This window comes from Phasianus colchicus, chromosome 8, assembly GCF_987193195.1.
Source record: "Phasianus colchicus chromosome 8, bPhaCol1.hap1.1, whole genome shotgun sequence".
NCBI classification, from domain to species: Eukaryota; Metazoa; Chordata; class Aves; order Galliformes; family Phasianidae; genus Phasianus; species Phasianus colchicus.
This window is the reverse complement of record NC_143443.1, coordinates 31012672-31025328: the sequence shown is the minus strand read 5'-3', so window position 1 is coordinate 31025328 and position 12657 is coordinate 31012672. Positions and strand designations below refer to the sequence as shown.

The window sequence follows — 12657 nt, the reverse complement described above, 5'->3', positions numbered from 1 at the left end:
AAGAAAATGCCTCTGGCTGAGATGAACTTGCACACGCAATGGGGATTTGCAGCACACACACTAGCAACAATCCATTGAGTTAAAGGAAAACTGACCTGGAAGGTCCTGCAGCAAGTAACTTTCCATCCAGCAGTTTGAATGCAAACCATCAGGTCTGGAGTCCAGAAGAAAAGTACTTATGCTTTATACAACTGATTACAAAAACTAAAATTGATTTAAGGACTTACAAAAACAAAAATCTCTACCATAAAAAAATAAACAAATATGTAAGGACAGACTTCACTATCTCATTTGTTGCCCACTTTTATGAACTGTTATTGGCAGCATCCTCAACTAAACTCATCATCAGCCTTCTAAAGGCTGTGAGATCTCCAAGAAGCTGAGATTTTTTATCACCTAGCAAGCAAAAAAATCCCACAAAACTTTGTTCTACGATACACAGAAATATGTGATTTGGGGCCCAAACCCCTGAGAGAAGAACTGTTGCTCTAAAGAATTTTAATGCCTGTTCATAGAATCACAGAATCGATCAGTTCCAACCATCAGCCTGACCTATTGAGTCCTACCACTAAACCATATCTCTTAGTGCCACATCCACACGTCAGCGATGGGGACTCCACCATTTCCTTGAGCAGCCCAATCCAATGTTTGAAATAGAATTAGATTATACAGAATTCAGCAGTTAAAAATAGCATCTTGAAAATATATAAGGAAGGTGGAGGCAACACCTGGAATTTTTCACTTACAGGCATTTGAACCATGGATGACAAATACATCCTTATTACTTCTTTTTATGAGATCCACCTCTGGTACCTTATGCTTAATGAACAGTGCAATATTAAATGTCAGTCACTGCTACAAAATGCAGCACAGAGAAGCCATGTAACTCTGCTGCTTTATACTGGCCTGGCTGCAAGTCTAGAAAATGCTTTTTCCTTGTCTTATCAGAAGCTACAGATTTTAGTAAGCACAGTTTCAGTACCACGTGCATCTTGGCTCAGGGCTGTTAGTGATTTTAAAGTAAAGGTTCTTGCATATATTCATAATTTAATTCTTTACTGAGACCTCTCAGATCCGTGTCTATGAGTGGGTTCTTAACCACAGAATTGCTCAGATTGGAAAAGACCTTCAAGATCATCAAGTCCAACCACAAGATCATCAAGTCCAACTACAAAAGATGTTACACTGTCTTATGTGTTATTCATAGCAATAATAAGGAACAGTTCTGATCATGGTCCAGGAAGTTTGTCTTACCAGTAGGTCAGAGAAGAAAGGGGAAGGCATGATAATACTGATTTCAGTTACAGAAAGTGGGAGTCTGAAAACCATTTATCATTTAAGTCCTGTTGACTTTCATAAAAGTTGGGATCATAAAAAACCTTACCTCTGAATGCTTACCCAAGAATCTGAATTTATCACGGTATTCCTGTCACCTCAGTTTGTCATCTCTTATGTAATTTAATACAGCCATTTAAACTTACTTTATAGTCAATGCAGAGAGAGCAGCATCTTCAGAGAAGAAGTCATCCTGTCCATTTTTTTTTGCGATGAGATCAATTGCTTTATGAGATACCTATCTCTGCAGTGTGCTTGAGTATGACAGCATTCAGAAATGAAAAAATATAGACTAATGAACAGAAGCAAATGAAAATACTTTAAGACTAGCCCTCATTAGGGTTTAAATGCTATCTGATTTTGTCTTTTTTTTGTTTCTTTCACTTTTGCTTTTTTTAAAGGTATTTTGACAACACTGGTTAGTAAGGTTTAAAAATACTCCCACGGTGGAATATATTTAAAATTATGCACAGAGTTTATTCAGTGAAATAACTTAAACCATAAGATCATTAGAGTTTAATCATAGATTTGTACATACAAGATATTCTAAGCTACATAGAGTCATGAACTTGACACAGAGAGGCACATTGCATTTGGAAGAGGTATTTCAAGTTGACTTACCACCTCTTGATAATGAACACAGTCAAGCCTTGAGACTTTTACTGCAGCATTTCAGCAGAGGCCAGGCACTATCAGCTAGTATACAGAGGTCGGTTCACAAGTTAAGGGTCAGTGTAATGATTAAAGGTCACTCTAAAAGGAGATAGGATTTTAAATGAGAGCTAAAACCTTTTGAAGGCTGCACATTTTGACACTGGCCATCCTCCCTTGGCAGGAGCACAATTTCAGTTTTAGATCTTTGGCCATCAGAGCTGGTTGCCATGTTCACAGCATGCGTTTCTCTCCAGGAACTCCAGCTTGCTTCAAATGAACATAGGCATCTATTTAGTAACTCCTCCTTTCAGAATCAATAAAACACAAATTTGCAGAGGTACGCTTTTGCAAATAACCTGGCATTTTTACTCATGTGGACAATGTTCTTTTAGGAACTCAAACTTGGAAGAAAAACAAAGGATAAAAGCATATCTCTGCTTTTGACTCTGCCCATCCCCTTGTCCTTTTCTCCTAAAATTTCAGCTTCCCCTCTGTAATATTGCCTAGTTTCCTGACACATTCTTTCTTTCATTCTGAGTTTCAGTCATGCTGTTTTCAGAGATTCTGTTCTCCTTGGCTGCCAAAGGCTAAAAATATGTCTGGTCACTTTTCTTCTACCAGTGCATTCGAGGTTATCCTATTCATATGCTGATGGTCCTTGAAAAGCCCTTCATTCCAACCTGGCAATAGCTACAAGTTACCTAATTCCTATCATTCTGCTTTTCTGGAATCAAATTTTCCTTTAGTCCCGATGGCATCAAAGTAAATGGGTAAAACGAGTCAATGTAGCAACTGACAGTACAGAAGATGAATGGGTAAAATGAACCATATCCATCTTTCATGAGAGTAATGCCAAAATTCAGCACCCATCTCACTACCATCAAAAAAAAAAAAAAAAAAAAAAAAAAAAAGATGCCACCTGTTTAAAAATAATGAAAATTTTAACTTAGCTGCTCAGATTCTTGCATAGTCACACAGCAGGCATTCTTGCTTACAAAGAAGTTATAGACTCCATCCTTGAGTGGTGTGGTCAAGTATGATTCTGTGGGGGGTAGTGAGGAACTGGAATGTTGTACAAAGACAAGAAAAAAGAAAATTATCTTGATACTGGAATATTACTGAACCCTAATACTCATTATTTAGCTTTCAAGAGAAGAGAACAACTCCTGGTGAAATGTGAGAGGGCCCTGGGCACATCCTCCCCTTCTCCAGAGCTTTGGGACAGTCCTGCTGTGCCACAGGTACAGCACCCACAGCCACCCACACTGCGCCCCAATGGGCTTTGAGCACACAGCAAAATAGCATGGCTCACAAAGGCAAAAAATATTGTATAAAAATACCATTAAGGATACAGCTCTGAGGAAAAATAGCTGTAGTAGACCCATTACTAACTACAGTCTCTTAGCTCTCATAAATTATTACAGAAAGAGGAATGAAAAGAGTCCATAGTATTACCAGAATTACATACCGAGCTGTCTAAGAGATCTAGATGGTTTCCTCCTAAAGCACTCACTCCTCAGCCCCTCATGTATTAGCTTCCCTGCTGGCAGCTCCTGTCTGCAATGCTACAAAAATCAGTAATCTTCCACATGTGAGCTTCTGTTCCATTCATCCCTCCTGTGCCAGGGAGCATGATGGTGTCAGAAAACATCAGAATCCTACAAAAACGAACACGGGCCATGAATTATTGAAGACCAGTATTAATATCTATAGAATGAATAATATATGTTGAGGCAAGCCTCATTATTTTTCGAACTTCTTTTGTAACGTGACTCATTGCTCTTTTGCATGTGAAAATATACCCATATCATCTACTTTACAATTGAATAATACTATTTTCACAAATCCAAGTGTTAACTCAATTCTTTTGATACTTCATCTTAGCTCCACAGAACCCAAAATAGCAAGAGTCATTATTTTTACTGGTGGGCCAGAGATGGGTTTTCAACATCCCCAAAGTTTTAGACAGAGGAGATTTGAAAAACATTACAATTGGATCATTTAAATTTGAAAGGTAAAAAGGAATGAAAGATTAGCCATGGAACTATGACAGTCTGTCTGAATTCGTTTATGGTGTGCAGTAAGAGCTATTGTAGTGATAGGCACCCAGAGACAGCAAGAAGATGAAAGGAAGTTAGAAAGAGTCGTATGATGTCAGGAGGTGATAAGGTTGAGTGATAGTACATTTGTTAGTAGTGACATTAAAGCTTTTGGATTTGTCACACACAGTGCTAGAAGCATGACATGCTATGTGACATTTTCTCAATGTGTTCTTTTTGACTCTTTTTGGAGAATTAATCCTGTCCAAAAAACCATCATGGCTCTGTCAAAAGTCCGAAAATAGAAATTTTGGTAAGGGAGTAAATATGTAGGTCATTCATCAGCAGATATAAAATGCAATTTTTAGAACTATATGTCTGAAGAGCAGGGAAGAAGTTACAAATGAACATTTGTATAAGAACAATCTTCAAATGACGCTATGGTCTCTATTTTCAAGAACGTGTCCTACTTTTTGTCATGTAACTATAGTGCCTAGAAGGTGGAAAACAGACCATATGCAAATTATTTCATACGTAACATCTCCTAGAACATGCGAGTAACTGGTTAAAGAAGGGTCTGAGTTACCAGAGGCTATTTCACTGAATTGTTTGAGTTGGAAGGGACCCTTGAAAGCCATCTGGCCTAACCCTCCTGCAAGGAACAGAGACATCCACAGCTCCATCAGATGCTCAGAGCCCAGTCTAGCCTGAACTTGAGTGTCTCAAGTGACTTGAATATCAATCTCTCTGGGAACATGTTCCAGTGCTTCACCAGTCTTATCTTAAAAACCTTTTTCTTATACACAGTTTAAATCTTTCCTCTTTCAGCTTGAAATCATCTCTCCTTGTCCTCCTTGCCCACACCTCTTGGGCATGAAATTTCTCAGATAGCACATAACAGAGGCAGGTTCCATTGAAAAAGGATTTTCCTGGAATATAATCTAAAAATAGGGAAAGAATAATTATGTTTCCATCAAAAATAGAAACTTTTGTTTGTTTGTTTCGAGGAATTGTTAAAAAAAAAATCAGAATTAACAGAGGATTTTCATATACTCTTTTTTTAAAGTGAAAATCCTTAAGAGAACTCTAGTTTAAATTTTCATTCTCCATGAGACTTCTGAAGAGCACAGAATTGCACGGTACTTGATACGTAGGATTAGACGAGGTGCCCGAAGACATAGACTAAGTCCATGCCTTTTGAAACCTCTAGAAATTCTATATTTCTTCCACATACTTGAGTCCAAAAAGACCACATAACGTGACCACCACAGACCTGTGAACCACAACTCCACATTTCTAAAGAAATCAGCATTCAAATGCTGTCTCAAAACTGTCTCAGAGGACAATGACAAGCCAACCTAAGACTGCTCTGTTACCCAAAGGTACCTCCCCATCTTTCCTCTTGATCCTGGTTCCATGTAATTACCCTTAATTTATTGCTAAAATTACACGGCCCACAGGGTAAATTCAGTCCTTTCATTGCTCAAATGAAAATGAACCATTTAATTTTTGGAGGTTACATTTTCAGTCCAATGATTCACTGCAGAACTGCTTGAATATTAATGCTTACTTACAGAAGCAGGGGGGAACTCACAGCTGGAGGAGGTGAAGAAGTCAGATAATCCCCTGAGACAAAGAGTCCAGTTATGAAAATGCAACTTAGTATTCTCAAAAAGTCCTCTAGTCTTCATAGTAAAGCTTTGAAGTGTTATGCAAAAGGAATAACAAGTTCATATCCACAGAAAATGTCAAATAAATAATTTCTAAAGACAGAGAGATTTTAACACGGACTCAATCATTACATCTTTCATTAAAGCAGTGGTAAGACATTTGGGCCAGCCATAAAACATACAATTCCATGTTCCAATTCAGAAAGCATTACAATTTTTATTTAGCTGCATTACTGTTAGAAAATATTATGAAAATCAGTTGTGTTTGATTGACACACTTGGAGATTTTGCTTGCACAATGACTGTGTAGATTCCCCTTAGGGTGAACTAAATAAATAAATGTAAGGACCAATATAATTTTCTGAAGCAGAGTGAAAAAATAAAAATAATATTTAAATATCTTTGCCTTCCACCCTTAACTTTCTTGTGTATAAATAAAAACATGTGAGTTGCTCTAGCAAGCTCAATATTTCAGTGCTATGAAACAGCTTTGAAATATAAATTCTCTACTAACAAAAAATATTTTAAATAACTCCTGTTTGTAATTTATTTATTGTAAGCACAAAATGCTTTCCCCTCTGTTTTTAATTACAAGCTAATCATCCTTCCGTCTTTTATCTTTTCTTAAGAATACTTATGTTATAAAATGATGAAGTTATTAACTTGCTTGCATGCTGGGGTTTAATGGTGCATCGAAAAAAAAAAAAGCAAAAACAACACCATGATGTGGTAGGCTACTCCACTTTTCTGCTGCTTAAATGAAAGTGCACGAATAGATTTACCCAACAAAGCCCTCAGCATCCTGTTTTGTTCCCATAAAAATGAAATTACTTTTTGAGTTACTAGATTTCAGTGCTCTTCAAATCTAGGTGGTTATCTCTGTAGTAACAACTAATGTGGATTAAGTGTTATGAATAAAAGCTAAAATGCGTGTACCTCACTTTAACATTGAGACATAAAAACTGCTTTATAGAAGCAATGAAATGAGAAGTGCACCCAGCAGCCAAAGTTCATTGGTTAAATTGAGGAAGAGTATTCAGTATTCTGTGCATGAAGCTGCCATAATGCATAAGAGTAGAACCACATATAATTTAATTCAATTATTCAGATTAATATATTTTCAAAGCCAATGTTATTACATAAACAAATTAATACACATTGAGAATGCAGATTTAGTCTGTTGCAACCCTTGTCAACTGATCAGACTGTAAGAAACATATAAAATGAGACCTAAAATAGGATAGGACAAGATTTTATTATCAAAACCAAATCAAAACCTAACTGCAAGAAATTTGGCTATAGCTTCTCTGTATTGCCACACTATAATACGTATAGCATCAGCAAAAAAGATATTTCAAAAGGTAGTCAAATGTCCTAGGATTGTTTAGACTTTAGTCAATTCCTTGAAATATGTGACCTCTGAAAATTGTCTTGGCATTTGACTGTTCCCATTTTGAAAAATGCATCTATATTTTCTAATGTTTCTTCTTTAGTTAAAATTAATGATCTAGCCCTGCAAAGATTTTCTTGCAGCACACACTAATACTGAGATATAGATCTCCTTGAATCAAGATTAATGTTTTATAATTCACAGATTCTTTTGAGAAGTTCCATGAATCGAGGACTTCTTAGTGGCTAAGCAGACTGGGCATATCCCCAGTCACTGAAATCAAATGCTGTTTGCAGTAAAAAAAGGTTTAAGAATGGATAGCAAATTGAAGAGCTACTTCTATCTTTGTAATATACAGTCAATTACACACATTTGACTTATATAAAGAGTGCCTCAAATTTGACTTGCATTGGTTTGTTTGCTGCTTGGATTAATAGAATGGTTGGAACTCAAGTTGGACTCCAATGAACAGACAGCTATATATTTGTTTGCAGAGGAAACCAGACCTCTGCTCCTTAACAACTTTGCATTCTCAGATCTACACATGCAAAGAGTAATAGATCTGAAACAAGTAGGTAAAAAGAGGCCAACACACAGATATGCACATCAGCTTCTTAGCATGATGCTAACAGAGGATAAATGCAAATTTTTGTCATTTTTCAGGGGAAATAGAAGAAGAGTTTTCCTCTCGGAAAAAGTTGTTTGGATGCTCACAGTTTCCAAGTACTGATTTCTCATTAGAATGATTTGTGAATGCCTATACCCTGACACTCCCTGACCTCCTACCTCCAGCAGCTCCAGCTTTGCTAGGAATTTTGCACCATACCGAAGAGCAGAGCTGGTTCTGCTTCTCAGGTCAGCCATTTTCTCAAACTTCCCTGGCAGCTCCTTCAGCTCTGCAGTTCATTGTGCCTACCATCTTTCCCCACTTTGAATTCCCTCTGGCTCAGTAATGATCGATTTGCCAGGAAAATTTTAACTTAGCACCTTTCAGAACATATCAATTACTCTAAAAGCTCTCTTGAGTCATTGTTTATGTGCCCATATCACCTTCCTATCTTAGTTTCCATTAACCTGGTAAAACCTCTTGATGTAGCCTTTGCCAGTTCTTGTGCTTTCTCATTTCAAAGCCTAGAACTTATTTGCCACGGTAGTTTTTGGTGGTGGTTTTGTGTTGTTTTGTTCATAGCTTTATATTGGCACAGTCCTTTCTGGACTATGTGTGATTTTAATGATCTGAATATACTACTGACTGTCACATCTTCGAGTTGACCCTTATCCACTGCAACTCAGAAGGAATCTACATCTAAATATCTTAATGCACTTTGACACCTTGGAGTAAACTTGTCAGGTGTTTTTTGTTGTTGTTATTGTTTTCTTTTGTGCCTCTCTCTTATCAACTAACTTGTCAGTTCCACCACATAGGCTGTCAGGAACTACATGAAGCAAATGCATTTTGTGAATTAATATTTATAAAGACAGGCAGTGGGATGTGATTTTCATGCTAGAGGAGGTTTCATGCTAAATACAAACTACTTATGTGTTAAATTTTCCATCAATAAAAGAACTAATGCATCAAAGAATGACCTTTACGCATCCATCTATGCCATCAGTCTTAATTCAGATACCCTGCAATATCGTTTAATAGGATAATTATGTTGTTAACCTGGCACATAAATCTTCAGTGTAAAAATTAGGCATATGGACTGAGTGATATTTCAGCTCTCGGGTTCCATTCCATAACATTTTGTTAGGCTAACAAGAAGAAACAAAGGATTCACTTGTAAATTCAGAGGCATCCTTGCTAGAATTCAGTAAAACAGAAGTTTCTTAGTAGAAGTCAAGGTGCTGTCCTATACTGTCGTGGTTTATGTGACAATATGCAAAAATAACTTCAAACAGTTATTTATTTTCTACCCTTAAAACCAATCACGATGGAGTGGTGGTGTTTTTTGGAGTTTCAAGTTAAAATACATTAAAATAAGTAAAGATTTGCCCTAAAACCAGCAGACAGCTATCCTTCCTGAGAGGTTACACCAACAGGCAGGGACAGACAGAACATAATTTGGACACATTCATGTAGAACAGTGTCATAGCAGCTACTGCCTTGAGAAGCCTCCCTTCCTTTCAAACTATGGATAGTCTTTCTACACTACCTGGTACTTGTAGTGTAATTTCCAATCCTGTGTCCGAGCCTTTCCTTCTTTCCCAAAACGACATCCTTTGTAATGAGATTTAGAAATCGTTCCAGAGGTGGTATTTTTAATTATGAGCTCACTATTTTATATATGTTTATATCACTCCGACTCTGTCTTTCATCTGCCTTTCCTCGGTAGACTGCAAGATGTTCAGTCTTAACTTATAAATTCTTAATGATGTAGTTAAGGAGCACTGGATAAATTTTAGCTACAGAATGACTCTAAGCTGGTGCCTAGTGTAATTGCATGTTGCAGTAGAAATGCTATACTTTGTTCATTTCACCAACAGAAGAGCATCCTTCCTTCTCTAGCAAAAGAAGTAAAATTGATATGATACCAATTTCACTGATTATCGTGTTCTTCTGATTATGAAACACTGTATTGTGTGAAACATCAGAAGAACATGATAATCAGTGCAAAGAACTGCCTAGGCACTTAGACTAATTCACTGTTTTTCTATAAGTAAACAAAAACCACACACACACCATTTGTCTCATTCACTGAAAGTTCCATTACATTCTACAGAGAGTTTGAGCTCCATCTGCAAATGCAGCTGACTGTGCTCTGCTCATTGAGATCTAACTCTTACTTGCAGGCAGCAAACTTCATCAAGCAAAAGAAATTACTTAGGAATTAGCTTCAGAGGAAAAGCTGGCTCAAGTATTGATCAAATTTACTGTTTCAGAAAGTTCTTAAGTGTATCATTTTTCCACAGTTGACACATCCCACGGAGATATCGAATGCAATGGAGCAGGTTAAATTATTAATAGCTTTATAAGGTGAAGAATCTTATCACTACACAAAATCAGTAAAATAGGTGAGCTACAGAGGGTCATCTATCACCATGTACCAAGTAGCCTTCACATGCTTTCCCAAGTGTCTTTGATTAAGGGTTTCTCATCCATAATTTGTTATAAATGTGGGGGTATTCATATCCATAAGCTTGTTACTGTAGACAGAAAAGATATAGCAGAACAGGAATGGGACAATAGATAGAGAAACCAGTAAGGTTTCAGGAAAAAAATACATATTTCCATGGAGAGAAGAGAATACGTCTCCATGAAGAGACTTAGTTGTATCAATGTCATTGTAAGAGAATTGTAAAAGCAGTGCAGGAAAAAGGTACATGTATTCCAAGACTACTAAATTAAGCAAAGACTGTAACAGGAGATTGGCTTTAATTGATATAGTCTGGGGACTTTCAGCAGCCCACAAAATAAATAGGGACCTGATCTGTTAGAAAGATATTTGCTGCAACTAGGACTTTTCTTCTCTCCGATTTTGTGTAGTTAAGTGTCTGTAGTATTAATTAATGCAAGAACACATTTGCCTAAGATTCACAGAATTTTAAAGAGGACCCCGTAGGCATATTTGGAAAAGTTCCACAAACTGCAGAGTTCTCTTTTGATTCCAAAAATAGAGGTTAACCTGAGCACTGACAATCAGTGCATTAGAAAACTTGATTTAGCAAAACAAAACAGAACAGGCAGTGAAAGAGATTGAGGTCAAGGTCACAGGACCCGAAATGATGTTAAAAAACATCCCCAAGACTTACATTCCATTCCTCTGTTCAAACATCTCTATGCTTCTATGTTTGTTTTTTTGTTTGTTTGGTTGGTTGGTTTTTGTTTTTTGTTTTTTACAGAAAAGAGCTAGGGAATTAACAGTGTTATAAACATCCATAATCTGCAAATTTACGTTTTAGAAACAGTCAGAAGAACTAGCTACGAACTGTTTTCCTTCTCTTGTTTATAACATAAAAGTTCTCAGTTAGGTAGTCTGACATCTGAAAGCATAGCATGGTGTAGGTGATCAATTACTCGTAACACCAAGGAATAAATATAAAGCAGGATTTAAACTGCTTGTCTGAACTGGTCAGCTGTTATTCCATGGGAAAATTAGCGTGTATTCAAACTCTTAAACTGCTGATGTTCTTTTTGGTGATTAAGTAGAAAAATAAACAACAAAAATTATATTCCCATACTCCCCAATGAAGCGGTCATGGCACCAAGCCTGCTGGACTTCAAGAAGCATTTGGGCTCCATTTGACATGGAGGTTGAATTTTGGGTGGTACTAAGAACCCAATGATCTGTGTGGGTCCCTTCCAACTACAATTCCTTGATGATTCAGAAGGAATTTTGAAACATCTAACTAACATGAATATTTTATAATGCAATTAAATGTATTCTTTAGGAGAACTTACAGATAATACACGGAGCCCCAATAAACCAAATATAAGGGAGATTTACTAACTAGTAGCTGTAAAATCATCAGCTCTAATTCTTCAATTTGGCTCACGTTCTAGTCAACAGGGTAGTAAGACAAAAGCTGTTTGCACCTTGAGGTTAATATCATCCCGATCAGCCCTGGCAAGCTGAAATAATTAATTGAGGTCATCTGGTAATTGTGCACTCTCCAAAAATTCAGAACTGCTCTTTTCCTCATTAAAATATATCATTTTTTCTTTATGGGCAGACCTTCCACGCTATCTTTTCAGCTCTTAGCTTCCTTGTCAGTCCCTGTTGGAGCAGAACAGTTCTGGGGGTGTTTTACATCTAGAATCAAGTGTTCCTCTCCCAGCTCTGCAAAGCATATTACTGCTATCCCACAGCTGTGTTTGGTTTGACAGCCCTCTTCTCCTGCGTCTTCCAGATATCAAGACAAGATTTCACACAGCATTCATCTCAAAATCAGAGGGGACTTGCTCTGCTGAAGTCTCACGCAGAGCTTAATGACAGCAATTGAAAGATTTTTGACAGGTGCTGCATTGCAGTGCTTACCTATCTGTAAAGACATCTTGTTTTCCTTCTCTGAAAGATGGGAGCTTAAGACACAGCTGCAGCATTACCACTCCTGAATCATAGAATCATAGAATGGCCTGGGTTGAAAAGGATCATTGTGATCATCTCGTTCCAACCCCCTGCTATGTGCAACCACCAAATCAGGCTGCCCAGAGCCACATCCAGCCTGGCCTTGAATGCCTCTGGGGATGGGGCATCCACAACCTCCTTGGGCAACCTGTTTCAACGCATCACCACCCTCCATATAAATATTTCCTCCTAATAAATACCAAGGAAGCTTTCTTTCACAGGAATTCCACTATTTTTGAGTTATTTTATCAAAATAAATTCTTGCCAGACCCTTTCTAGTACCAATTCTTTTTATTTTCAACTCATCATATATTTGCTGTTTGGAAGATAACACATCTTTCCATTCCATCCAGTCCTAACTGTTCAGTCATGTTTATTTGCCATAAGCTTGATTTAATTTCTCAGCAAGGACCACAGGGAAATTGAGTTGCCCTTCATTAGTCTCTTGTAATTATGTTTTTAACTCTGCTTTCTAAAGCAGCTCTCAGATGCCTTCAGCT

The 12657-nt window shown here is 37.2% G+C and overlaps 1 long non-coding RNA gene across 1 annotated transcript; it reads right to left on the bottom strand.

Annotated features, from left to right (window-relative positions):
• Positions 1 to 2929: 2929 nt before the first annotated feature.
• LOC116231568 (uncharacterized) lies at positions 2930 to 12144 on the bottom strand. Its single transcript, XR_004167498.1, has 3 exons — positions 12068 to 12144; positions 3458 to 3647; positions 2930 to 3051 (listed from the first exon to the last, which is right to left on the bottom strand). It is a non-coding gene; the product is annotated as an uncharacterized LOC116231568 (long non-coding RNA).
• Between the last annotated feature and the right edge of the window lie 513 nt (positions 12145 to 12657).